The sequence below is a fragment of the Nannospalax galili genome, unplaced genomic scaffold (assembly GCF_000622305.1).
Source record: "Nannospalax galili isolate Female #2095 unplaced genomic scaffold, S.galili_v1.0 scaffold370, whole genome shotgun sequence".
In the NCBI taxonomy this organism is placed as follows: Eukaryota; Metazoa; Chordata; class Mammalia; order Rodentia; family Spalacidae; genus Nannospalax; species Nannospalax galili.
The window spans coordinates 273,276-299,240 of NW_008329335.1; the positions used below are offsets into that span (position 1 = coordinate 273,276).

Sequence of the window (25,965 nt, forward strand, 5' to 3'; positions counted from 1 at the left end):
AGCAATTTTCTTCGTGGTCAGGAGGTTGTAACTTAGCTGGAAGCAAGGGAGCAGAAAGCAGAATTATAACTGAATGATGGGTAATGGCTTAAATTGCACTTTTGGAAACTGCATGTAGTCCAAAATTTGGGACAAGTCATTTTTATTTCTTTTCTATTTGAAATAACTTTCTCAGACTTAGAATCGCATAATGAATCAGACTAACTCAAATTATCCAGCAAATGGCGATTGACATTTGGTAAAATATACACAGTTGCAAGTTTCAATGTTCAAGTCTAATTTTCCTTTTGAAATGCATTTGTCCTAAAGAACTGTGATGTGCACAGCATGCCACATCCGGTAAAGTGGGAGAGAGAAATTGAACTGTTAGATTGGCTACCACCTCTGCACTTACCAGAAAAGAGCACATCTGCCTTAGTTGTTAGAACTTAATCGCTGCCACCCTGGAGTTATTGTGAACTTGAAATGCACCAAGGGTAGATGGAAGAAGGGAGGAGAAGAGAAATTACTGATCTTCCAAAGCCCCTGTATCCCTCCATCTTTCCATTCCCCTCCCTGTCTTTTAGTCTCTTCTTCCTTTTCTTTCTTGCTTCCTTTATTTCAATACTTTGGTTCTTGGCTTAGCTTACCTGACACTGAGTGAGTTCTTGTGTGAGTTTGAGAGATGAGAATAGTTCTGAGTATCTTTATGATGTCTGAAAGGTAGCTTGACCCTAAGATATTATGCTTGTAAATGAGCATAACTTTTAGAGGAAGATGGATTTGGTGACTCCCAGAAAACAATTCCAGAAATTCACATCAAAAGAATAAACATCTCTGTAAGTTCTCCTTCTAAGTAGAACTAAGTAGTCTTCTGTCTCTTGCTTGAAAAAAATAGTCATAATGCAAGAACATTAAAACTGCAATATTTTGTCTAGGGAGATAGTACTAAGTAGAGAAGCTTGCTGTGCAAGGATGAAGACCTGATTTGAAATTCCCAACACCCTTATAAAAAAGGATAGGTGTTGCTAGACACTTGTTTGTAATCCCAGTGCTGTGGGAGCTGGAGACAGGAGGCTTGTTGAGGCTTGTTGACTTCCGGCCCAGGTCCATGTTCAGTTTTAGACCTTGTCTCAAGGGAATAAAGCAAGACTGATACAGCAGGACACCAGACATTCCCTTCTGGTCTTTATGTGCACACACGGCCACCTCCTCCCACATACCTGTGCATAACAACAACCCTCCACACCCATGCTGCAATATTTTAAAGAGCAGTTCAACACTGAATATAGTCTAATTTAGTTTTAGAAAGGTAAATAAAAATTAGTCCTTTGTTTTTTTCTCCCTCAATTTTTATCAGTTCTTTGAGATATTCATACATTTAAAAAAAATCATATTCCCCTCCCTCCCCAAACTCTCCCAGGCCTCCTTCCCCTTCCCTACCCACATAATTTTGTGTCCTCTTTTTTTTCTTTTGTTAAACCCAGCAAGTCCAATTTGCACTGCCCATAAATTCTCGGGTCAGTGGCCATCTACTGGATGGAGTGTGGATGACTGCCTGGGGCCACATTTGTAAAGAAAACTGATTCTCCCTCTCCTGACAGCTCTTAATTGCCAATAGTTCTGCAGCTAGGGGTCGGACATTGTGCTCACCTCCCTTCTTTCATCTAGCTTGAACTTCTGTGAGTCTTGTGCATACTGTCACAACTACTGTGAGTTCATATGTGTACCTGCCCTATTGTGTCCAGAAAACACTGTTTTCTTGAAGTTATCCACTGCCTCTGGCTCTTACAATCCTTCCATATTCTCTTCCAAGATTATCCTTAAAACTTTGGAAGAGAGTGTGATATAGGTGGTCCATTTAGGGCTGAGCATTGCACAATTTCTTATTCTCTCTACCTTGACCAGTTGTGGGTCTCTGTGTTAATCACCATCTACTGCCAAAAATACGTCTCTGATTAGGGTTGAGAGATGTGATATTTTATGGGTATAACAAAAAGTCATTAGAGGAATGAGCTTAATACTAGTATGTTCATCAGAATAATAGTCATATGTTCTCTCCTAGGGCCTACAACCTGTCTAACAACAAGTTCTTGGCTCCAATAACAGTGCTGGTTATGGGCTTCATCTTGTGGAGCAGGCCTTAAATCCAATCAGAAAATGTTTGATTACTCCCAGAACATTCTTACCACTATTGCACCAGTGGACTTGTCTTGTTTAAAGCCTGAAGGGTTCGTAGCTGGGTAAGACTGATGACCTTTTTCCTCCAGTAGCATGCATAGCATCTTCCAGTACTATGAAAGCTAGCCAGTAAGAATGAAACTTCCAGGTCACACCAACTTGATTTTTCCATGTTCTAGGACTAAAGTATCTGTTGTCTTCAGTAATGAGGTCTTATCATCAAGTTCTTGGAGTAACCAAGAACATTGGCAATAGCATGTAGTGTTTAGGTGTATATGGGTCCTCAATGATTAACAACTCCAAAAGAGGTAGCTCATATCTTGCCACTGGGCTTTTTATTTATTGTTCTGTGGCATCTAGTAGGGGCATTGTCACCCTATTATAGGGCCACTCCATTTAAACTTTTAAAACTAGATGTGTGTGGATATATTTTAGGAAGTTTCTACGGTAGATTTCCATCTGACTTTTCCATAGAATATTTAGTGTTAGCTATCCATGTGCATTCCCTTCTCAACTCTTCCTTCCCAGTCTTCAGTCCATTTAACCTTTCCTGTTCCATTATTCCCCCTTATCTCTTTAAAGTACTGTGTTCTATTTTCTGTCCCTTGAAAGTTCCTCATACCATGGCCCCTCACTAATTTCTTAACCACTGTGGGTATTCCAAATGAAACACAAATATCTAAAGATTAAAAGCTAACATCCACAAATAAGAGAAAACACAAAATTTGTTTTTCTGGGTATCGGTTACTTCACTCAGAAAGACTTATTTCCAGCTCCATCTATTTACCTGCAATTTCAATTTTAATTATTATTATTTTTATTGAGCTTTTTAAATTTCATACAACAATTTCCACTCAAATCCAGATCCCCTCTCCCATCGGTGCCCCCACCAAACCCTATGCACTCTGCCATACATGCTGAGTTCTATTCATTCAGGCGTTTGTACCTGAATATCCTTCAGTGTAAATGTGTCCACTGGAGTCTAGTCAGCCCATCCAGTGGTTGGATGTAATAATATTCCATTTTGTGAATATATTATATCTGCATTATTTATTCATCAGTCGCTGGACATTTAGGATATTTCCATTTCCTGGCTATTGTGAATAAATCAGCAATGAATATGGATGAACAGGAACCTATAGTAGGATGTAGAGTCTTCAGGTGTATGCCCAAGAGTAGTATGGCTGGATTATGTGGTAGATCTATTTTTAGCAACCTCCACATTGATTTCCATAGTGACAGAATCAGGTTGCATTCACACCAATAGGAAATAAGTGTTCTTCTTTCCCCACATATTGGCCAGCATTTGTCATCATTTCTGTTTTGGATCTTAGCTATTCTGACTGTAGTAAGATGAGACCTCAAAGCAGTTTCTTAAAAATTAAATTAATTGAGACAGCCTGAGAGGGTTGGTTCCAACCTCCATCGGTGTAGCAGCAGACCGCCAGAGAGTGCTGGGTTCTGATCTCCCGGGCATAATGGACTGTCTGAGAGCACCCAGATCCTGCCTCCACATGGTTGGGCTGAGAATGCTGGGACTGCTTGAGAGTTCCAGATCCTGGATCCTGCCTAATTGAGCTTCCCCTAATTATGCCATACCCATCCCCCTACCTGGGATTTTGTGAAGCCCCTCCCAAGGCCCCAGAGCAGACCTGGCTCTGGCAAGCTAAGGCTGAGATTTTAGCAGGCAGCCTGAGAGGGTGGGCTCTAACCTCCATCAGTGTAGCCTCTGTGATCTCAGCATACCAGCAAAGAGTGCTGGGTTCTGGCCTCCCTCTGGTATATGGGCTGAGAACACAGCAGACCAACTGAAAGTCCCCAAATTGCACCACCATTTAGGGAATTTCCCAAATTTTCTCTGAGTTTCTGCTAATAGGGGTCTAAATTTTAGAAAGAAGACTGGGTGTACTTGACTGCAACCTGACTTGGGCATCTGTGGGTGCTCCTGAATAGCTGATCTGAAGCCATCAGTTCCCATCAAAATAAAACCTGAAAAAACCTGAAACCCGTACCAACCAGCTTTATATAACCAATAAGGAAAGGACTTAGGCACCCCGATAATACATACAGAAGCATACTTCAATTTAATTCTCATATCAGAATCATAAAAAACAAAAGAAATCCATTTGTCAAAATCACAAGGAAAGAATAATAAAATGGGAAGCCAAAACACTATGTCCCCACCAAACTCCACCAGTCCTGTAGATGAGTTCTATAAGGAGAAACCCCTAGAGATAACCCAGGACACTGAATTTGAAAGAACAATCAAAAACATGATCAAGGAATTCAATGAATGTAAACAACACATGAGAAAACAAATCAAAGAACTAAAAAAAGGGCAAACTTCTGAATGAATTCACAAAAGAGATAGAAACATTGAAGAAAACTCAGGCAGAAATGAAGGAAGTACAAAACTTAATAAGCCAAACTGAAACAACAGGGGAAAGCCTCATCACTAGAATGAGTGAAAAGGAAAACAGAATATCAACACTGGAGGATAAAGTTGAAGAATTGGACCACTCAAGCAAAGATTATGGAAAATTAAAAAACAAACAAACAAACAGGAATGGAATATGCAAGAGATACAGGACACCATGAAAAGACCAAATCTATGGATCATAGGCATAGAGGAAGGAGAAGAATTTCAGATTAATGATACTGACCAGATCTTAAACAGGATTGTAGAAGAATATTTCCTGAAATTAAGGAAAGATATCCCCATACAAATGCAGAAAGCACATAGAACACCAAACAGACATGATCAGAAAAGAAACTCCCCATGACATATCATAGTAAAAACAATAAATGTACAGAACAAAGAGAGAATACTGAAAGCAGCAAAAAAAAAAAAAATGTCACATACAAAGGAAAGCCCATCAGAATTACAGCTGATTTATCAATGCAAACTATGGAAGCTAGAAGAGCCTGGACCAAGATATTTCTAATTCCACATGACAATAGATACTTTACCCAACAAAAATGTCTATTATAGTTGAGGGGGAAAGAAAAATCTTCCATGACACGAATATCCTGAAAGAATACATGTCCTCAAAACCAGCCTTTCAAAGAATACTTGAAAAAATACAGAGAGCAGAGAGAGAAACAACAATACCTTGGGGCAAAAAAAGAAAATAAACAAAGATATAATCTCAGAAACACAAAATTAGACAGAGAATACAAACATCAATCAAAATGACGGCAACCAATATACACCTTTCAATAATAACCTTAAATATCAATGGACTGAACTCCTCAGTCAAAAGACACAGACTAAGCGAATGGATTAGGAAACAAAATCCATCCCTTTGCTGTCTGCAAGAAATTATTTTATGAATTTGGGTACACCAGAGTTTGGTGCATATATGTAAAGGACGGAAAAGAATATTCCAAGCTAATGGCACTAAGAAACAAACAGGGGTTGCAATTCTAATATCTGACAAGGAGACTTCAGAAGAGATAAGGAGGGTCACTTCATTCTGATCAAAGAAACGATTAGCCAAGAAGATATTACAATCCTTTACATATATGCACCAAACTCTGGTGTACCCAAATTCATAAAATAACACTACAGGACTTTAAGACACAGATTAACTCCAACTCAGTAATAGTAGGGGACTTCAATATTCCACTGTGTCCACTAGAAAGGTCAACTGGACAAAGAATAAACAGAGAGACGTCTGAATTGAATGATACCATACATCAAATGAATCTAACAGACATCTTTTGAATATCTCACCCAAGCATCAAAGAATACACTTTCTACTCAGCACCCCATGAAGTTTTTCAAAAATTGACCACATACTGGATCACAAAACAAACCTCAACAAATGCAAAAAATTGAGATAATTCCATGCATTCTATCAGACCACAATGCAATAAAGCTCAGAATCAACACTGAACAAAGCCCTAGTCAATACATGAACTCATGCAATTAAACAACACACTTCTAAGCAATGAATGGGTCAAAGGAGAAATTAAGAAAGAAATCAAAGAATTCCTGGAATTCAATGAAAGGGATAATACAACAAAACACAGCCTCTGGGACACTTTAAAAGCAGTCCTAAGATGGAAGTTTATAGCTCTAAGTTCCTACATTAAAAATTAGAAAGAGCCCAAATAAATGACCTAACACTGCAACTCAAGACACTGGAAAGGCAAGAACAAATGAAACCCAAATCCAGCAGAAGAGAAGAAATAACAAATATCAGAACAGAAATTAATAAAATATAAACAAGGAAAACAATACAAAGAATCAATGAATCTAAGAGCTGGTTCTTTGAAAAAGCTAAACAAGATAGACAAACGACATATGTTCTCCCTCATATGTAGATCCTAGCACCAAATCCTTTAAATTCCATGTACTTTTAATATGATGCTGTAAAGCAGTCCTTTCTGCATGAAATAATTACCATCATGATGACTTCAGCTGTGCCTGATTGCTAAACATAGTCACAATTGAGCTTGTTGGTGGTTGTGCTCATTCATTAAAGGAGGGCCAAGCAGGGTCATTGGACCCTCACCAGATTATCAAGCCATTCTTCCCAGCCAACTGTATGTAATTTGGCCCTAATTACACATCATCTCCTGGATTTGGGGAAGGCTAAGGTATACAATCTGGGGAAGCCTAGGAAGAGAAGGCATGACCCATGCTAGGTAAAGGCTTTCCAGGGTGCATACCCTCAGGTCATATATACACCTCATCAACCCCTCATTTATCTCAGTAAGTTCAATAAATTCATTGGTTCCCCAGTAAAACTTTAAACAAACATTGGCTTGACACTAGAACCTTAAAAGGGAATAAGCATTGCTTAGCATCCCCAGGAAAAGAGTTCTCACAACAGATGGAAAATTTGTTAATGCTATTATGTCTCATCATTATTATAAAAAAGAAAGTAAGAATGTAAAAGATGTTAAAAGGATACGGGAATGGAGATATTTTCCAAAATATATGGAAAAAATGAGAAAGCCTAAACAGGTGATGAAGGTCTATGTTTTGTTATGATATATAAGGGATGAGACACAAATAATATACACATAACCTTAAAATTTCTATGGTCATAGTTTAGTCAACTAGTTTAAGTAACAAAATATATATATAGTCATGTTTTATCTGAAAATATTTGTTTTTTCACTCAAGCTTTATCAACATAGCAGATGATAATTAAAAATACCAGACTGGCAGAACTAACCTTATTGGATGTTCAACAGCCATAGTTTGAGGCCTATACTAATGTGGTTAGAGGGACTTAAAAGACAGTTTTTGTCCCTTGATCTCCATGGTCGACTAAGTTCCAGGAAACTATGGAATATCTCTCAGAATGTCCTGTAACTGTGGTGAGTCACCTGTCCTCTTGTTCATGGAGGACATGGAGACCCCATGAGATAGACTTGAACCAGTGTCCAGTCTACAAAGAGGAGGGTCAACTCAGAGGAAATATGTCATCCATGCTTCCAAGTAAAGCCAGACATAGTCGAGCAGGACCTTTGACTTATCTTCTCATAGATGGAACTGGTAAAAGAAAAGAGCCAGTGGCTCCTCCCAAGCCCATGTGACCCCTGAGGAACAGATCCTCAAATGACCATAAGTATAAAATTAAATTGATTTATTTGGCTAAGAATGTGGAACATTTAAACAATATTTTTCAGCTATTTTTACTTCATCTTTTGAGAACTCTTAGTTTAGTTCATTGCCCCATTTTTAAACTGTTTTTTTTTTAATGTTTAGTTTTTTATTTATTTGTAGATTAGAAATACTAAAAATTTGTATGACACACTGCCCAGCTTGCCATGAATGCCTTACTGGTCCACTGAAAGAAGTGTAATGGTTAAGAACTACTGTATGTGAAGATGTCTGTTTTCCATAAAAATTCTCACCAAAATGTCTTTGAAGAGGAGACAAGCAAAAATTTTGAGATACAGTTTTTTTGAGAAATAAATCATGGAACGAGCTTCTACTATTTAATATGTAATCATAATGATTATAGAAGAGGTCTTGGAGGCACTAGAAGGGGAAAGGAGGGGTGGAAATATTGTAAATACAGTAATCATGCATGAAATTATTAAAAATGGAAAAGAGGTAAACTACACATGCAAATAATAGAGTGGGAAAGTGGATTAAAGTGCCTGCTGTCCTCATCCTCAATTCCAAAATTAGTTTTACAACAAGGAAAGGAACAGGAGAGGGATAGAGAATGTGGTAAAGATGGAGTGGAAGACTTAGTTTTATCATTCATGCTTAAAATTTAAAAGTACATAAGGGTATCCTGGAAATGTCTTTATAATTGTATTCATCTTTACCACCAGATGCTTTTATTTTGTGTCAAAAGAAGTCATGTTACTTAATTTTTCTCTTACACCTAGAAAACAGATAAGGTTAATCTACATCTTGTCATGATGGGCTTAGATACTGTCCTTGGAACACATCTCTGAATTTTAAAAAATATGTATTCATGTGTATGCTTATCTGCAGGTACCTGTGAGAGCCAGAAGCAGGTGTTGGGTCCCTTAGAGCTGTAGTTACAGGGAATTGTGAGCTGCCTGACATAGGTGCTGGAAGCAAATTCAGGTCCTTAGGAAGCACATTCCATTCCTATAACTCCTTAGTTCTCTCTCCAACCCCACTATGTTACTTTTTAATCTGCTAGTTGGGAGAACAAATCAGGTGATGTGAGTTAGCTCGCTGAAATGTTCTGTGTTTCTATGACTATGAACACTCAGAGAGGGGTCCTGCAATTGTTTACCCAATTCAGGAATTAGAGCACACAATTTCCTAAGGTAATGGAAGGCAGGGGGTCAAGGTTGACAGAGGACTGACCTTTGGCCTATTTATCTGGGCAAGCCACTTCATCAGTTGATAATTAGACGTCCCACTTCTGCTTCATAGGCTGCTCCAGAAACACATGAAGACCCTTTTAAATCAAGAGACTATAACTGTCATCTCACGCCATGAAATTAAACAGAGCAGCATAGCAATGAGAAACCCCCAAGAATTAATCAAATGAACAAGGATGGCAAGAAAAGTATTTTAAAATGTTATACTAATTTGAAATGAGCAGTAGAGCTTCTTCATACATAAACAGGATAGCATTCCTCTCTTGTGTGTAGTTCATTTATGAGCCTAACAGGTTGCTACAAGTATTAGTATGAAAGAAAGAGAAATTATTAGAGAGAATGTTCACAATTAGAATACTCAACTACAATACAAATAAAGTTTTCAGTTATTCTTTTGTTAGTTACACATAAAAGGGTTACTTAAAATGTTTTTGAAGATAAAAATCAAATAAACTATACTTTGTTTCACTTGTGTATACAAAAGTACAAATGTTCATGTTTTTGTATATTTGTATACATATTTTTGTACATTTCTCCTCATATTAATACACTGCTGATCAAAATCATTTTTAATGCATATGTTTACTGAATTTTGTGAATTTCATATAATACATCTTAATCATATTTAGGCCTCTTCTCCTATCTGTACCCCCATAGCCCATTCACAGGATTTTATGTATTCTGTCATATATGTTAAGGCCTACCAAGTCAATTTTGTGTGCCCAAATGTCCTTGGGTATGAATTCATCCAGTGGAGCCTGATCAGCCTATCTAGTGTCACTTCCTTAAAGAAGATTGGCTCTCCCTCACCTAGAAGTGCTCAGCTGTCAAGGGAGAAATGGAGAAAAGTGGTTATTTAACCAGGAAGAGTGGAGGGGGAAGGATATACAAAGAAGCATGGGGGTAAAGTGGAAGAAGGGGCTCAAGAGAGGGTGGTTAATAAGAGACAAGTATTATAAAGAGAAAAGGGAAAATGGGGAAAATGAGGGTACTTTTACTGGAGAAGGAGGAGGGAGGGTTTGGATGGGGAGGAGGAGGAAGAGAGAGAGAGAGAGAGAGAGAGAGAGAGAGAGAGAGAGAAAGGAGGAAGAGAAGAAGAAGAAAAGAGAAAAGATAAATAATACTTATGTGGTGTGAAAAACCAGAGAGAAATGTATTAGTTCAAAAGCCTACTGAAAAATACACACACAATATGTGCATGAGTGCATGTGTATAGCTGAAAGCTATGTAACAAGAAACAGTGCCGGACAGGAGAAACTTCCCTTTGAATTCTTAGTCAGGGTAGGCCAAGAGACTCCCAAAATAATGCAGGCTATTGTCACAGTCCTTGATTACCTCCCAGAAATCGAAGGTAAGACCTTACTCCTAAAGACAGGGCATACTTCAAACTCAGGACTTGGAACAATGGAGCTGGAACTGACCTGGAAGCCTCTTTCCTGAAGATTAGCTATAGTTTTGGAGGACATTATGCAAGCAGCTAAGGGAGAAAACCAACCAATGGTCCAAACCCAGCTTTAAAGCCTAATAACCACAACAATGACAAGAACAACAAACTACAGCAATGCAGTAGTGGCACTTTTATCTCAGGGAATAATCAATAACCATGTAATTGAACTTAAAGCCAGCTCAGTGGGAAGAAACTCACGTGTGGCACTGTGAACATAGCCAAATATACATAGTTTGAGAGGTCATAGGGCCTAGAGAAAATCCTACCTCTATCACATCCCTAGACAAATATAATTTCTTACTGTGTGTTTAATATGTATCCTTATATTTACAGACAGCTATACCAACCACCACTCATCAAAGAAGCTTCTTTTTGTTATAGATTAAGACTATTACAGAATTCTATAACTGGTCACACACAGAGAATAAGTGTCTATGAGATGTTCAGCCCTAAATGACACATCTATTATTGAACCTCTATGCCTAAGCCTCATGGAACATAGCAGAATAGGAGATAGAGAGACTGTAATGCATCTCTCAACTCTCACTAGTCAAGCTTCCTCATACAACAGGGGGTGTTAAAATAGAAAACCACAACTGACCAAAATGTAGAGAATAAGAGACTATAGAGTCCTGGATAGGGCTCATATGAAACTTCACCCACCTAGGGCTTAGGGGCCATTGCAAAAGCGGGGGAAGAAAGAGTGTAAGAACCAGGCGTGGTGCATTATCATATGGAAACACTCTTCCAGGCTTCTGGGAACTTATATGAACTTACAGCAATGGTGACAGCATGCATGAGATCCATGCAAACTCAATCAGACAAAAGTGCTATTTTTTCATATAAGACAGTGTACTGACTATCTTTGACTATTCTCCTGAAGTAGTAAGAAAACAAATGAAGATTTTAAGTATGGAAACACAAACTAAGACTAAAAACACAAGCAAAAAGTAAAATGATGGTAAGCAATTCACACCTTTCAATAATAACTCTAAATATCAATGGCCTCAACTCCATAGTCAAAAGATACAGGGTAGTTGAATGTATTAAGAAACAAAATCCATCTATTTGTTGTCTACAAGACACACATCTTGCCTCCAAGGATAGGGTGAAAGGATGTAAAAAATATTCCTAGAAAATAGCACTAAAAAACAAGTAGAAGTTGATATTTTAATATCTGACAAAATAGACTTCAAGTTAAAATTAACCAGAAGAGATAAAGATTTCTGCATTATGATTAAGGGAACAGTCAACCAAAAAGACATCACAATCACAAACATATATGCATCAAACTCTGGTGCACCCAGTTTAAGATGTGCTTCTGACTATTTTTGACTATTCCCTTGAAGTAGTAAGAAAACAAATGAAGATTAAAAAAACAGTACTACCTGATTTCAAGACACATTTACCACAATTCAGCAATGGTAGATGACTTCAGTACTACACTTTCCCCATTCGGGGCAATGAATAAACAGAGAAACATCTGAATTAAATGATATTGTACATCAAATTGAACTAGCAGCTATCTACAGAACATTCCACCCAAGCACCAAAGAATAAAATTTCTACTCAGTGACCCCCGGAGGTTTCTCTAAAATTGACCACATAATAGGACACAAAATAAATCTCAACAAATAACAAAAAATTGAAATAATTCTAAGTACTCTATCGACCACAACTCAATAAAGCTTAAGATCAATAGCAAAAGAAGCTCTCTAAACTACATGAATCTGTGGAGATTAAATAACACACTCCTGAATGTTGAATGGGTCAAAGAAGAAATCAAGAAAGAAATAAAGTATTCCTGGAACTAAATGTAAATGAGAACACGACACAACAAAACCTCAGGGACACATTAAATGCAGTCCTAAGACAGAAATTTATAGTTCTAAGCACCTACATTAAAAAAATCAGAAAGTGCACAAATAAATGATTTAATGACAAAACTCAAGAATTTGGAAAAAAATGAACAAACCCAAATCCAACAGATGAGAAGAAATAATAAAAATCAGGTCAGAAAATAATGAAATAGAAATAAAGAAAACAATACGCAGAATCAATGAATCTAAGAGCTGGCTCTTTGAAAACAGAGCTCTAGTCCAACTAAAAGAAAGAAAGAGCAAATGCAAATCAACAAAATCAGAGATGAAAGAGAAAACATCACAACGGACACCAAAACGTTCCAGAACATTGTAAGGAAATACTTTAAAAATCTATACCCTATTAAATTATAAAATCTAAAAGAAATGAATGAATTTCTAAATTCAATGGATCCACCAGAGTTAAAACAAGAGATCAACAGTTCAAACACGACCCCTAACAAATAAGGAAATTGAAACAGTAATAGGAAGTCTCTGAGCTTGCACGGAGGGACATCTGGGTACAAAAGCTCGACTGGATAGACTTTAACATATATGACAGAATGCATGAACTCAGTGGGGTGGGGATAAGGGGGGTTGCGGATGGGGGAGGAGTGTCTAAATATGATTATGTTTTATTGTATGAAATGCACAAAAATGGAAAACTGTACATTAAAATAATAAATTAAAAAAATTTAAAAACCCACCCAACTAAAAAAAATCCCAGGCCCAGATGAATTCACAGCAGAATTTTACCAGACCTTCAGAGAAGATCTACTACTAATACTACTTAATGTATATGTGGCTATTTGTCTTTATGTGTGTGGACGTGGTCTTTATTGTTCAATAAAAGATTGTTTGCTGTTCTCTGATGATCTGAAATCTGCCCCCCCCATCTTTTAATTTTTAAATTGTCTTAGAAAACTAACCTCAATCCTAGACAGTGATCATCTTCAAACCCATGCTAGTAATATCATGACTTTGATAATAAATGATGTACCCCTGATTTCCACGTCTATGTGTCCCAATCCTAACCTCCCACACCATATTTCCCATTGCTTGGTGGTTATATCTGACAGTATGATTAAGTATTAACTTAAACTCATTATGGATGTGTTATTTCTATTAGAACTGATCTTCTGTTTCGGGTTCTTGTTTCCCTGGTTTCTATCTTCCTTAACACATGGGTTCCTGATCTTTTGTTATCTTTGAGTCTTCTCTTGTACCCATTTTCTGAAAAATAACAAACCAAATTTTAAAATATTTATTTGCTTTATCTCATAAATGTATTATTGGGAAATTTCATAGCTGATTTCTTTACCTATACATGCTGGTCTATTCTATATATTATTACCAGCTAAATCCTAGAATCCTAGAGTAATAGCTCTCAGAATTAGAAAAAAGACTTTAAAGAGATGTGTTCAACCAACTCAATACTCTTTCTATTCTCTTTGTGCCCCAAGTCAAATCTGGACCTAAAGAACTTCACTGCACTGGGCATGGTGTTGCATATCCACAGTTCCAACATTCAGGGTGCTGAGGCAGGAGAATCATCCATGTGTTTAAACCAACCTCAGTTTCATAGTGAGTTATACACAAACCTTGGCTACAGTGTGAGATGTTCTTTTAAAAATAAATTAAAATAAAGCAAAAATAACTGCATTGCTAGCCTTACTCTTTAAAAGTGGCCTTGTTAGTTTACAGTATTTCTTCTCTCCCTTCCACTACTCCCTCCTCCTATTCCGTCTTTTGAGCTAAAATACTCTTTCCCTTCTTAAGTGTACCCCTGGAGCCATGTAGAAAATCTAATACCTCTTCCAGAGGTCAGGATTTGAGGATTTGTAGGAAGTTATTCTGTGACCAAGTATAAAAGCCCTCTATTAGGCTACGGTTTAGATACCTGTTATTTTCAATCACAGGTATTGCAAACTTCTTTAGGAAGAAGACTATAAATTTCAATAGCACCTCTGACCACAAAGTCATCCTAGCTGTTTAAATTCTTTTGGGGGCTGTGGGGTAGACAGGGAGACAGAACTTAAAGGCCAGGAACTTCCAAAATGTGTAACAGACACTCATACATGCCTGAAATGATTAAAAAGCAGGATTTGAGGAATATCATTTATCTCCTATGTTAGTCATGCTTATTATATTTCATAATTAATTAAAACATGTCATAATTTTGAAAAACTCAAATTTAGACTTTTAAATTATTATTTATTTTTATTTATTTATTTTTAATTTTATGTGTATGTGTGTATTGCCTGCATGTAGGTAAGTGCACCCATGCCATGCAATGCCTGCAGAGGTCAAAAAAGGCTGTCAGATCCCCTGGGACTGGAGTTACGGACAGTTGTTAGCTGCCATGTGGGTGCTGGGATTCGAATTTTAGTATTTAGCTTAAACTCATTAGTTAGCAAATATGTCCTTTGTGTGACTCCCTATGTCATAAATATTCTTTTTTTATTTATTATTTATTTATTTATTTTAATTAAGAAATTTTAATTGAATTGTGATTTTCAAACAACATAGTTTGAAGGCACTTAGATTCTCCTCCCCTATCCACACCTCCCTCTCCTGCCCTGTGTCCTATTTACTGTATTCACTTATATATAAAATGGCCTATTGAGTCTGATTTGCATCCCCAAATATCTTTCAATGTGGTTCATCCACTGGGCCATCTTCTGTCTCGCCCCAGACTCCCAAAATAACTCAAGCTATTGTCACAGCTCTTGATTGCCTCCCAAACTTGAAGGTAAGACCCTATTGCTAAAGACAGGCAACACTTGGGATACAGAACTTGGAGCAATGGAGCTGTAACTGATCTGGAAGCCTCCTCCCTGAAGACTAGCTCTCATGGTATCAGAGACTATTTTTCAAGCAAGTCTATTATACTAAGGGAGAAAACCAATCAATGATAATATCCAGCTGTGAAGCCTAATAAACTACCATGACTGGCCCATCAAACTATCACTGTTGGTGCAGTAGTGGCACTTTTATCTTGGGGGTAATCATAAGTATTCTTGATCTCATCTTTCCTTCTATCAGCAGAAGGAAAACAATTATAATAATGAAACTGAGTAAATGAAAGAACTTTTTTTGTCCAAGTGATTTGTTTTTCAATTTCCTTTCAATTAAGTAAGGTTAGCTGTGTTTTTAAGTGGAAAGCAAACTTTTTGGCTCCATATTACTTTTTATTTAGGTGAAACATTCTTTCTTCCTTCCACCATTAGTCATGCTAAATGGCTTCAAGATTTTTCATTGTCCTCATTACTTTCCCCCTAGAAAAACTCATTGTACTTATAACCCCATAGTACATGATGCTGGGGCCCTCTGGGGCTCCGAGGCAACTTGCAGTTCCTGTTTATTGCAGACATCTATGGCAGTACCTGTAACTCCCAGCTATGGGCTATCTCAGTCTAGTACTTTTGAAGTCAAATTCTATATTATTTATTTATATTTAAATCATAATCAAGGCTTGATTCCGGGGAATAACCCAAATTACCCCTTTGAAATTATCCTTCCGTGATCTTTGTACTCAGTATTCTTTTCTTTCCTTGAATCTTTAGGGACAGGCAATATTAAGATGTCCAAGATTTTTTACTAAGCCAGGTCAAGATTTTTTCTTTTATATTTTAATTTAAAAAATAAGCATATGAAGGTAGTAGTTTCACTGTAGCATTCTCATACATACGTGTCATTATACTTTGCACTAATTCGTCCTCCTCCTCCCCTCCCCTTTTCTGCCTGTCTCCGTCTTGCTCCTTTGATCCCAAGAAGTCTCCCCCTTCTGTTATCCTATCACAGTGTTGTGTTTTTATTTCTTCTAAGTTGAAATAGTGCCTCCTGGAGGAAGAAGGAGGCTTATAAGACCCAAGACACTCATAAAACTTTGAAGACTTAGGAACTTTACAAAGTTACATGGTAATAAGGACCCTTTCCAAGGTTATAGAAGCAGTAAACAGTTCCTGGGGAGGAGGAAAGTCTTTGATCGCTTCCAAGTTACGTAAGGAGGTCCAAGGACACAGCTTTTGTAAGTCATCACCCTGCTGGAGTGGATTTTTTGATGATGCTGTTGCCATTGAGTCACCTATGATCCTGTACGCGGCTGCAGTAAACTTATTGAGCCACCAAGGTAGATTAGTTACTTCTCTGTCTCTGTGAGAAAAGACCATGAGCAAGGCAATTTATAGATGGAAGAACTTATCTGTGGGAGATGGAAGCCAGATGCTTTGTCAGAATATCCCAGTTGCTGTTTAAGTCCTTATTTCCCTCAGGAACCACTTTACTCTCAGTCCTACTTTCTTCCAGGCTCCTACAAGAATGGCCTGTTAAACTCTGCTTACAGCATTTAAGCAATTTTCTAGTCCATACCTCAAAAGTCTTCCACATTCCTCCCAAACTCACATGGTCAGATTCTTAACAATATCCCCCTCTCTGGTACCAACTTCTGTATTAGTTACCTTTCTGTTGCTGTGAAGAAACACCATGACCAAGACATCTTATAGAACGAAGAGTTTATTTGGATTATGGTTCCAGAGGGAGTCCATAATGGTGGGGGAGGCACTGTGGAGCAGAAAGCCAAATAGTCACATCTTCAAGCAGGCACAGGAAGCAGAGAGCAACTGGAACTATGACAAGACTTAAGAACTCTCAAAGCTTATCCCTGGTGCTGTGCTTCCTCCAGCAAGGCTACACCTCCTAAAATATCCCCAAACAGTGCCACCAACTGAGGACAAAATGTCAAAATACTTGGGGCCTATGGAGGAATATTCACATTCAAACCACCAAAGTAGACTTGGGTGGAATTATTTCTTTGGTATGTAGTGAATAAACATTTGCTTGCATCTCTCAAGGAAAAATCACATAAATATTTGCAGAACATTATTCTCTAATTTTTCTCCTCCTTCCCCCTGCCTTAAAACATCTTCATCTCTTTCTTAGTCCTCTTGTTACTTTAGTGACCCACTCTATATGTATATATAGAAAACATATAGATATGTAAAATATAAATGGATATATATGTGTATATCAATTTAAATCCCAAGCATATGTGAGAGAAGGCATGTAGAGTTTGTCCTTCTGAGTGTGGCTTGTTTCTCTTATCATAATTATTTTCAGTGTTATCTGTTATTTTTTCCTGAGAATCTCTTAAATTTTTCTTTGCTGTTGAATGAAATTCCACTGTGTGTCTGTGTCACATTTTCTGTATCCATTTATTTGCTAATGGACATCCAGACTGGTTCCATTACCTAGTTACTATCAATAGTACAGCATAAGATTTTTTGTAATAGACAGTAAAGACAGAAGTAAAACACTGAGCAAGTTTGCATGAATTGGAAGGCAAGATCACACATGCATTGTGGAGGGAAATTTGAGAAAAACAAGACTTTAAGAGTGTTCTCTGGCAGTCCAGGCAAGCATGGTAGAAGCTTACAATGATGACAGCATATAATGATCTCACTGCAATGGTCATTGTCTTGACAGCTATTTCTAGAGCAAAACTGGCAGAACTTGCTTACTGGTACTAATTGGATACGGAAGATGACCAAGTACCTGGGTAAATGTTGATACCAGTTTGCTTCTTTAGGGAGGAAGAGCTTTGGGAAGAGGGAGAGAAATCTTTTTCTTTTCACATGTTGTAAGTATGTAGTAAATATTTGTGTGAGCCTGAGGAAGCATATGCTGTGTTGGAGGGAATGTAAATAAAGAATGCTTATGAAGCTGATGCACAGCATTCATTTTAGTTGTTCAAAGTGTCTTCTGCTTTCTCACCATATGTGTCATTTTAAAATTAACTGTTTTGAATTTTCCATGTTACTAAAAATTATGTTCTGTTGTAACCTTCAGACTAATTTCCTCTTGCAAATCAAGAGACTAGGTTGAGTGTCAACAAATCTAAACTTTGTATCTGTAAAACATTGAGTGGATAATATAATTACAATATGTGTGAACATAAGATAATGATGTGCATATAGAATACTTAAAAATAGCTTGAGAATTGAAAAACCATGTTTTATAAGGTTTAAAACTTTGAATTTCTGCAACTAATGTGGTAAGCATTATTTGACTTAAAAATTACTTTGTGAAATAATTTTCTTTTATTCTCTTCTATAAATATGTATTTATCTATTTTTTATATGTCTAGCACAAGTGAATGCATAAAACAAAGCTCATCATTTTTCTGAAACTCACATTTTAATGAAAAGGAGAAGGAGAGAGTCAAAAGATAAAAATAATAAATGGATAATTATTGCTGTGATAAGGGTGGATAAAAACTCTGGGAAAAAATCCCAAAGAAGTTAATGAGGGTGTGGGGGATGAGGAAGTGGGTCATATATAACAAAGGGGGAGAGAAGTTGGTAGGGCTGAGAAAATGATATCTTAGCAAATTCAAGCGTTTTCTGTGTTGGTGCCAGAACTCCCATGAACACCAATATCCAGGGATGCACAAGTGTCTCATGTAAAATAGCACATTATTTGTATGTAACGTATGCAAATCCTCCTATATAATTTAAATTACTTGTAGATTTATAGTACCTAAGACAATGTTAATGCTATGCAAATATTTGTTACACTGTATTATCTAGGGAATAGCAACAATGCTAAAAACATTTGTGAATGTCTAGTGTACACACAGTGTTCTTCAGAATATTTAGGTACAGTAGTTGATCCCATGGACTTGGGACCCATGAATATAGAGTTTATTGTATTAATAGTGGGTATTTGAACCCAAAATGGCCACTGTAGGCTCATGTTCTGAATGTTTATTCCCTAGCTATTATGCCAGGCTGCAGCACCTTTATGAATTGGGAGCACCTGGTAGAAGTAAGTCATTAGGGGTGGGCCTCTGAACGCTATACTCGACTCCTGGTCCCTGCAGTTCTCTGCTTCCTAGTCCACCATGATGTGAACAGTCTCTGCTTCATGCTGCTGCCACTATGAGCTGAGCCACTCTTCCACGCCTTCCTTGCCATGACAGACTAACACTCTCTGAAACCGTAGGTCAAAATGGTTTTTCCTCCCTTATGTTGTTTCCATCAGTTACTGTGTTCACAGAGATGCAATGTAACTAGTATAATGGATAAAAGGGAACATTTACAGGAAAAGTTCTCCAGTCTTGTCAATTAGAACAGGGTCCTAAGACAGATACAGATTTGGGGAAATCAAGAAATAATAAGGAGACTGGAACAGAATAAGCGAGAAAGATTCCAGGACATTAGGTGATAGAGGATATTAAAGACAGAGCAAGAACATTTTCTAATTTATAGTTTTGAAAAATCATTAAGGTTTCTATTCTGAGAAAAGACTATGGAAGGCTGAGTATGGCAACACAGAGAGCACTGAGAGGCTTTTTAAAACAGAGAATTAACAGAGAGATAACTGAATTAAACAAAACCATACACCAAATGGACCTGACAGACATCTACCAAATATTCCACCCAAGCACCAAAGAATGTACTTTCTATTCAGCACCCCATGCAACTTTCTCCAAAATCAACCTATACTAGGGCACAAAACAAACCTCAACAAAAAGATTGAAATAATTCCATGCAGTCTATCAGACCACAATGCAATAAAGCTTAAAATCAACACTGGAAGAAACCCTAGTAACTACATGAACACATGAACTTCAAAGTGAGAAAATTAAAATTTGAGCAAATGCTCAGCAAAGGCTATCTGTGATCCACTGCTCTTGCATACATTCCTTGGTTTTAAAAACAAAGCAAGTGGCTGAGTTCTTAACTCAGCGGTTTAGAACACTGGCTGTTCTTGCAGAAGACCCAGGCTCGAATCCCAGCACCCACATTGCAGCTAATAACTGTCCATAACTCCAGTTCCAGGGGATCCAACAGCCTCTTCTGTCTTCCATTGCTCAACATGGGTGCACTTACCTACATGCAGGCAATATATGCATACACATAAAAATAATAATAAATATTTAAAAAAATATTTAAAATATTTAAAAAAAGAATGTTTCCTATGTATACATGAGAACTTGAGTCTGAATCATTATCCATGTAAATAACATGTGCCTGTGACACTATCATTGGGATGAAAGGCAGGCAGATCCAGGATGCTTGCTGGTCTAGCCAGCCTAGCTGAAATGGCAGGAGCTCAGTGCACTGACTCAAGGTAACAAGATGGAGAATGGCAGAGGAAGATACTCCACATCCTTCTCTGGCTTCCACATGGACACAAACAGGCATGCATACTCACATGTATGTCACACACACACACATACGAACACACACACACACACACACACACACACACACACACACACACCCCAAAGCAAAACAGACCTAAAATAAACAGCAGCAAACTGCCCAGGTGAGACCGGATGGTGGCTTGTATCAGCATTTATGTGGTGGAGAGGAGGAAGTGCTTGGGGTTTCTACACGTTTTAAAGCAGCCCCAGCACATTTGCTGCTGGTGTGGATATGAAGCAAGAAACAGAAATCCGATGGCTTTAAGGTTCTTATCCTGAGCAATTAGGAGTGAGATGGAATTGCTTTTGAGAAGAGAGAAAATACCATAGAATAGCAGGCTCTGTGGGTGGCCAAGAAGCAGCTCAATTTGGACCTGTAAAATTTAATTCCTATGAGATAACCAAGTGTTTAAAAAATAAAATAATGCTGAGTATCCAAATGTGGATAACTTGTCCTAATTCAAAACTTTCTCATCATTTGTTCATTTTCTGGTACAACATAAATGGTAGTTTACTTATTCAAGGAGTTCTGGCCCGAACTTGAGTGGGTATGTCATGTAGACCAGTGAATGAGGAAGATAATTTATGAAAAACAAATTGAAGGACTACACAGCAAATAAGTCACTTCAAGAGATGTGGCAAACCAATCAAGTGTGGAGCTTCAGAGCAGTGCCCATTTCTGCTTTGTCCTAGGTCAGCTTCTTGCTTCCTTGTCTATGTCTATGCTAGATGTTAGACTCATTTATGGATATGATGGGAAAAGGTGGAAGAATTACTTAAACTAATGCTTCTGTGGGTTCAGCATAGAAGAGATTATTGCATTGGCTCACTGCTGGCAGATTGCCACATATGAACGGTGGATCATTTCTCCCCACAATGGTTTAGAACATTCAGTAGCTTTGATAGCTTAACATCCAGGTTATCAGTAGCACTGCCAAAGTCATGATCCAGTAAATGCTGCACTGTCAAATGGGGAGGACTTGGGAACTATGTTGTGGTGGTGCCACAGTGTAGTTGGTATGGACTGAATGTTTGCGTCTGTTTGAATTCATATGTTGAAATTCTAATCCCCAATATAATAGTGTTAGGAAATGAGGTTTTGGGAAGTATTAGGCCATGATATTAGGGTGGAACTCTCAAGAATGGAATTAGTACAATTAGAGGAGACATAAAATAGAAGAGCCTCTGTCTTGTTGACTCTGTCTTCTGTCTCTCCATGTCTCTGTCTCTGCTTCCCCTCCTTTTTCTTCTAGAATAGAAGACAACAACTTGTAATCCAGGAAGAGCCTTTACCTGACCATGATGGATCCTTGATCTCTGGCATCCAGCTTTCAGAATTGTGAGGAATAAATTCTTGTTGCTTAGGCCACCAGCTTATGGTATATTATAGAAGCTAAGACAGACTGATGGGTTCTCAGACTTGAACTTGAGATTCCCACTGGAGACTTACCAGTACTCTGTATGTGTGTGTGTGTGTGTCTGTGTGTGTGTGTGTGACTATGCAATGCTATCATATGGATTACAGAATCAGAAAATCAGAAATACAAGTTTTTATTATCAAAGAAAATTTAATTCTGACTTCAGTCTGTGGTAGACTGAAAGAGTGGTTCAAGTCACTTTACTTTAAAAATTAATTTTTAATAAATTTTTGAAAAGTTCATACAATATATTTTAATCATATATAGATCCCCTCCCATATCAGTACCTCTTTTTAACTTTTCACCAAATATCTGTACTCTCATATATATAGAAAGTACAATACAATAATATATGAGTACAGTATGAAATATATAATATATAATGTATATAATGTATACATGAATATATAATATATATTATGCATTAATTAAGGTCTGTAGATGTTGGGTCTCCGAGACCCTCATAATTGTGGCATAACTTATGACGAGGCCTATTGTAACTTCCTGAGCCTGACTAAAGTTTGGCGACCTGTCTCTGGCCGGTCACTTCCTCATGGAGGTGACTCAGCAGGGCCTGACCTCGAACTGCCTCTCCGCAATCACAGCTGGCGTGGCCAATTCCCAGTGGCTCACAGCCATTGCCCCAGATGACATATAAGGTAATGCCTGACGCAATAAAGTGAGTTCCTGCCTCGACAAGACTCCCGACTCGGTGTGGTTTTTGAGTTGCCTACACTCACCATCCCGCTCAGCCCCTAAGAGAGGAACACAGGCTGGTCCTGGCCTCTCTCCCTGTGCCATACCTGTCGGAGAGCTATCCGACATGTAGAGTCAGGTATGTGTCCCCAAATGCCCTTTTTGGTGGGGACAATCAAATCAAGTGTTTATTGAGTGCCTGTTATGTGATAAATATTGTTCTATGTACTTGGGATGCATCAGAGAATAAATCAAGGAGCCTTGCCCTCATGGAGCTTAAAGGCTATCATTTATTACCATTTCACCTACATACTGCTGTTTTGGGCAAGTCACTGCACCTTTCTACACCTGTCACAGCTGCCCAATGGGGGAATAAGCAGGCTGGGCTCAGTGGACAAAAAGCCTGGTATACTGTAGATGCTGAGCTAGACACCTGCCCCAATCCACCACCCAGAGCAGAGAGGGCTGAAATTGATTTTTAATAATAAGTACATGGGGATAAGGCAGAGGGAGCTGAGCTGCACTGGCTGGTGGGCTACAGGGCTATTGCTGCTGCTGTTGCTGCTTAGGGGTGGCCTTGTTGACGAGGTCCTTGGCCTTCTCTGTAGCTGCTTTTGTCTTGGTATCTTTAGCTGTTTCAACAAGTGTTTTGGAAGGGGCCTTGCCTTGTAGCTTGGGCAAGATGTACTCAAAGCCCTTCCTTGTCTTGGTCTTGTTGCTTTTGAACGAGGCAAGACCAAACCCCTGGACAGCTCTGGGGACAACAAATAAGCCAGTGAGCTTCCTGGCAGATTTTGGTACATCTGCTATTGTCAGAGTTCACACAGTAAACACATTTTTCCTCTACCATCATCAGTGGGGTGTGGTTGGTGTTCCAGGTGAAGGTTGTCATGATCTGATTCTGTGGACCCACAATAGAGTCTTCCAGGATGGATACTGAGTGAGCAACATTGTCAGAAAACAGTCTCTCTGCCCAACATGGCATCTTTTTGGTGTTGGTCATGAGTTTCCAGGAAGTGAAGCTTCTGGTCAGAGGTCACCTCCTGATGCACCATGTCTTTAGAAAAGACATGTTTGCTACAGGGAGTCAATACTGTTGCCAGAAGGCAGTGGACCTTGGTCCCAGGAACTTCGGAGCACTCTCTGGCCCAGGAAATACTTCACCATCATACCCAAATCCCTATAGTACACATCGGGGGGGGGGCACCCCCTCCCGGTTTGCAGCTCAGTCACTAGTCACCACTGTGCCCTGCCCAAGTTGATACTGCTGCCATGAGGGACAACAGAGGTCCCCAAATGTCCTTTGATGTGTGTTCATCCACTATTCAATTGAGGGTGGGCCAACCTACTAAGACTCTCACCTTCAAATGAAACTGAATCTCCCCTTCCCAGAAGTCATTTATTGATAGTAGCTACTCATTAGATGGGCTTGGCACTTGGGAGGCAGTGGCAGGTGGATCTCTGTGTGAGTTCAAGACCAGCCTGGTTCACATACTGAGTTCCAGGCCAGCTGGGGCTACAGGAGACCCTGTCTCAAAAAGACCGAAAAAAAAAAAAAAGAAAGAAAAAAAGAAAAAAAAAGAAAGAAAGAGAGAAAGAAAGTAGCTCCTCAGATAGGATTTGGGTTTATTATTTCTTACCCACTCCCCCATGTTTATGCTGGGATTTTGTCTGACTTGACCTTACGAGACTTGTCCATGCTTTCAGTGTTGCTGTGAGTTCATATGAGTAACTGTCTGGAAAACTCTGTTTCCTTGTGGTCATCCACAAGGTCTGGCTCTTACAATTTTTACACCCCCTCTTCAGCAATGATCTCTGAGCCTTGGGAGGCAGAAGTTTGATATAGGTGTCATATTCAAAGATAAACAGTCTGTAGCCCCTTATTTTCTGTGTATTGGCCAGTTGTGGTTCTCTATTAATCATCATCTGCAGCATAAGGATTCTACTTTGGTGAGAGTTGAGAGATGCATTAATCTATTGGTATAAAAATGTCATTAAAATCAGTTTGGTACTATATCTATTTAGCAGAATAGTTGTATTAGGCTTTTTTCCATGGCCTGTGGGCTGTCTAGCTTCAGGCTTCTAGGCCTTATATGAATGTCAGGTGTGGACTCCATCCTATGAATTGGACCTTAAATCCAATTAGAAATTAGCTGGTTACACTGAAAAGATTCATGTCACTATTGCATCTGTGGCCATATTTTTCAGGACAGTTGTGGCTCAGAGACTCACAGCTGGGTAAAGCTGATGATTGATTTTCTCTTCAGGTAGTATACATAGTTCCTTTTAGCACTATGAAGGCTAGCCAGTAAAGATGATGCTTTGCTGTTAGTACCAGCTATTTATTTATTTTATATTTTTATTTTGTGTGTGAGTATATTGCCTGCATATATGTAAGTGCACCCATGGTGTGCAATGTCTGAGGAGCTCAGAAGAGGGCATTGGATTCCCTAGAACTGGAGTTATGGACAGTTGTTAGCCATCATGTGGGTGCTGGGAATTGAACCTGGGTCCTCTGCAAGAGCAGTCAGTGCTTTTAACCACTGAGCCATCTTTCCAGCCCTTCACCTATTTTTTTCTATGGCTCATGTACACAGTGTCTTAAGCAGTAGGATCTTACCATGAAGTTCTCATGGGTAACCAAGAGCAGGGGCAATGGTCAGTATTGTTTGAGGGTCTATGGGATCCCTGGTCAATAGCTTCAAGTGAAGGAATCCATTCTTGGTGTTGGTGTTTTACTTTGCAAGCCTGTGGTGTCTAGTAGGGACAATGTCCCTTAATCTTGTTTTATTATATATACACTTTAAGCAGTTTGTATAGTGATAGGTTTTAATATGGCTTTTTCTAAAGGCCTTAGTGTTAATTATCCCTCCCCATACTCCCTCCTCTGCCCTGCCCTTCCATTCCATTTCTCTTTAACCCTTCTTACTCTATTATTTTCCTCTTTCTATCATTGCATTCTACCTCTACTTCCAGGAAACCTCCCCTCACACACTCATGACCATTTATTATTCTTGCCCTCTCTGGATTTTCAAATTGAAACCTGTATAGCTATGACTTCAAAGTTAGCATCCTCTTGTTTAGTTTTTGTCCAAATGATCTGTCTAGTAGACAGTGGGGTATTGAAGTCACCATCACTATCACTGTGTTGATGTTAATCTGTTGCTTTATATCTGATAGTGTTTCTTTTATGAATTGCATGTCTGTTTTTGGTTAGTATATACTTAGGATTATAATATCTTATTGGTGATTTATTCCTTTAATGATCATGAAGTGACCCTCCTTTTCTATTCTGGTTCATTTCTTCAGACATTATAATAACTACTCCTGCTTTTCTTAGTTCTA

At 38.4% G+C, this 25,965-nt stretch overlaps 1 pseudogene; it reads right to left on the minus strand.

Moving 5' to 3' along the window:
• Positions 1-23,163: 23,163 nt before the first annotated feature.
• On the minus strand, positions 23,164-23,787 carry LOC103737094 (annotated as a pseudogene).
• Positions 23,788-25,965: the final 2,178 nt, after the last annotated feature.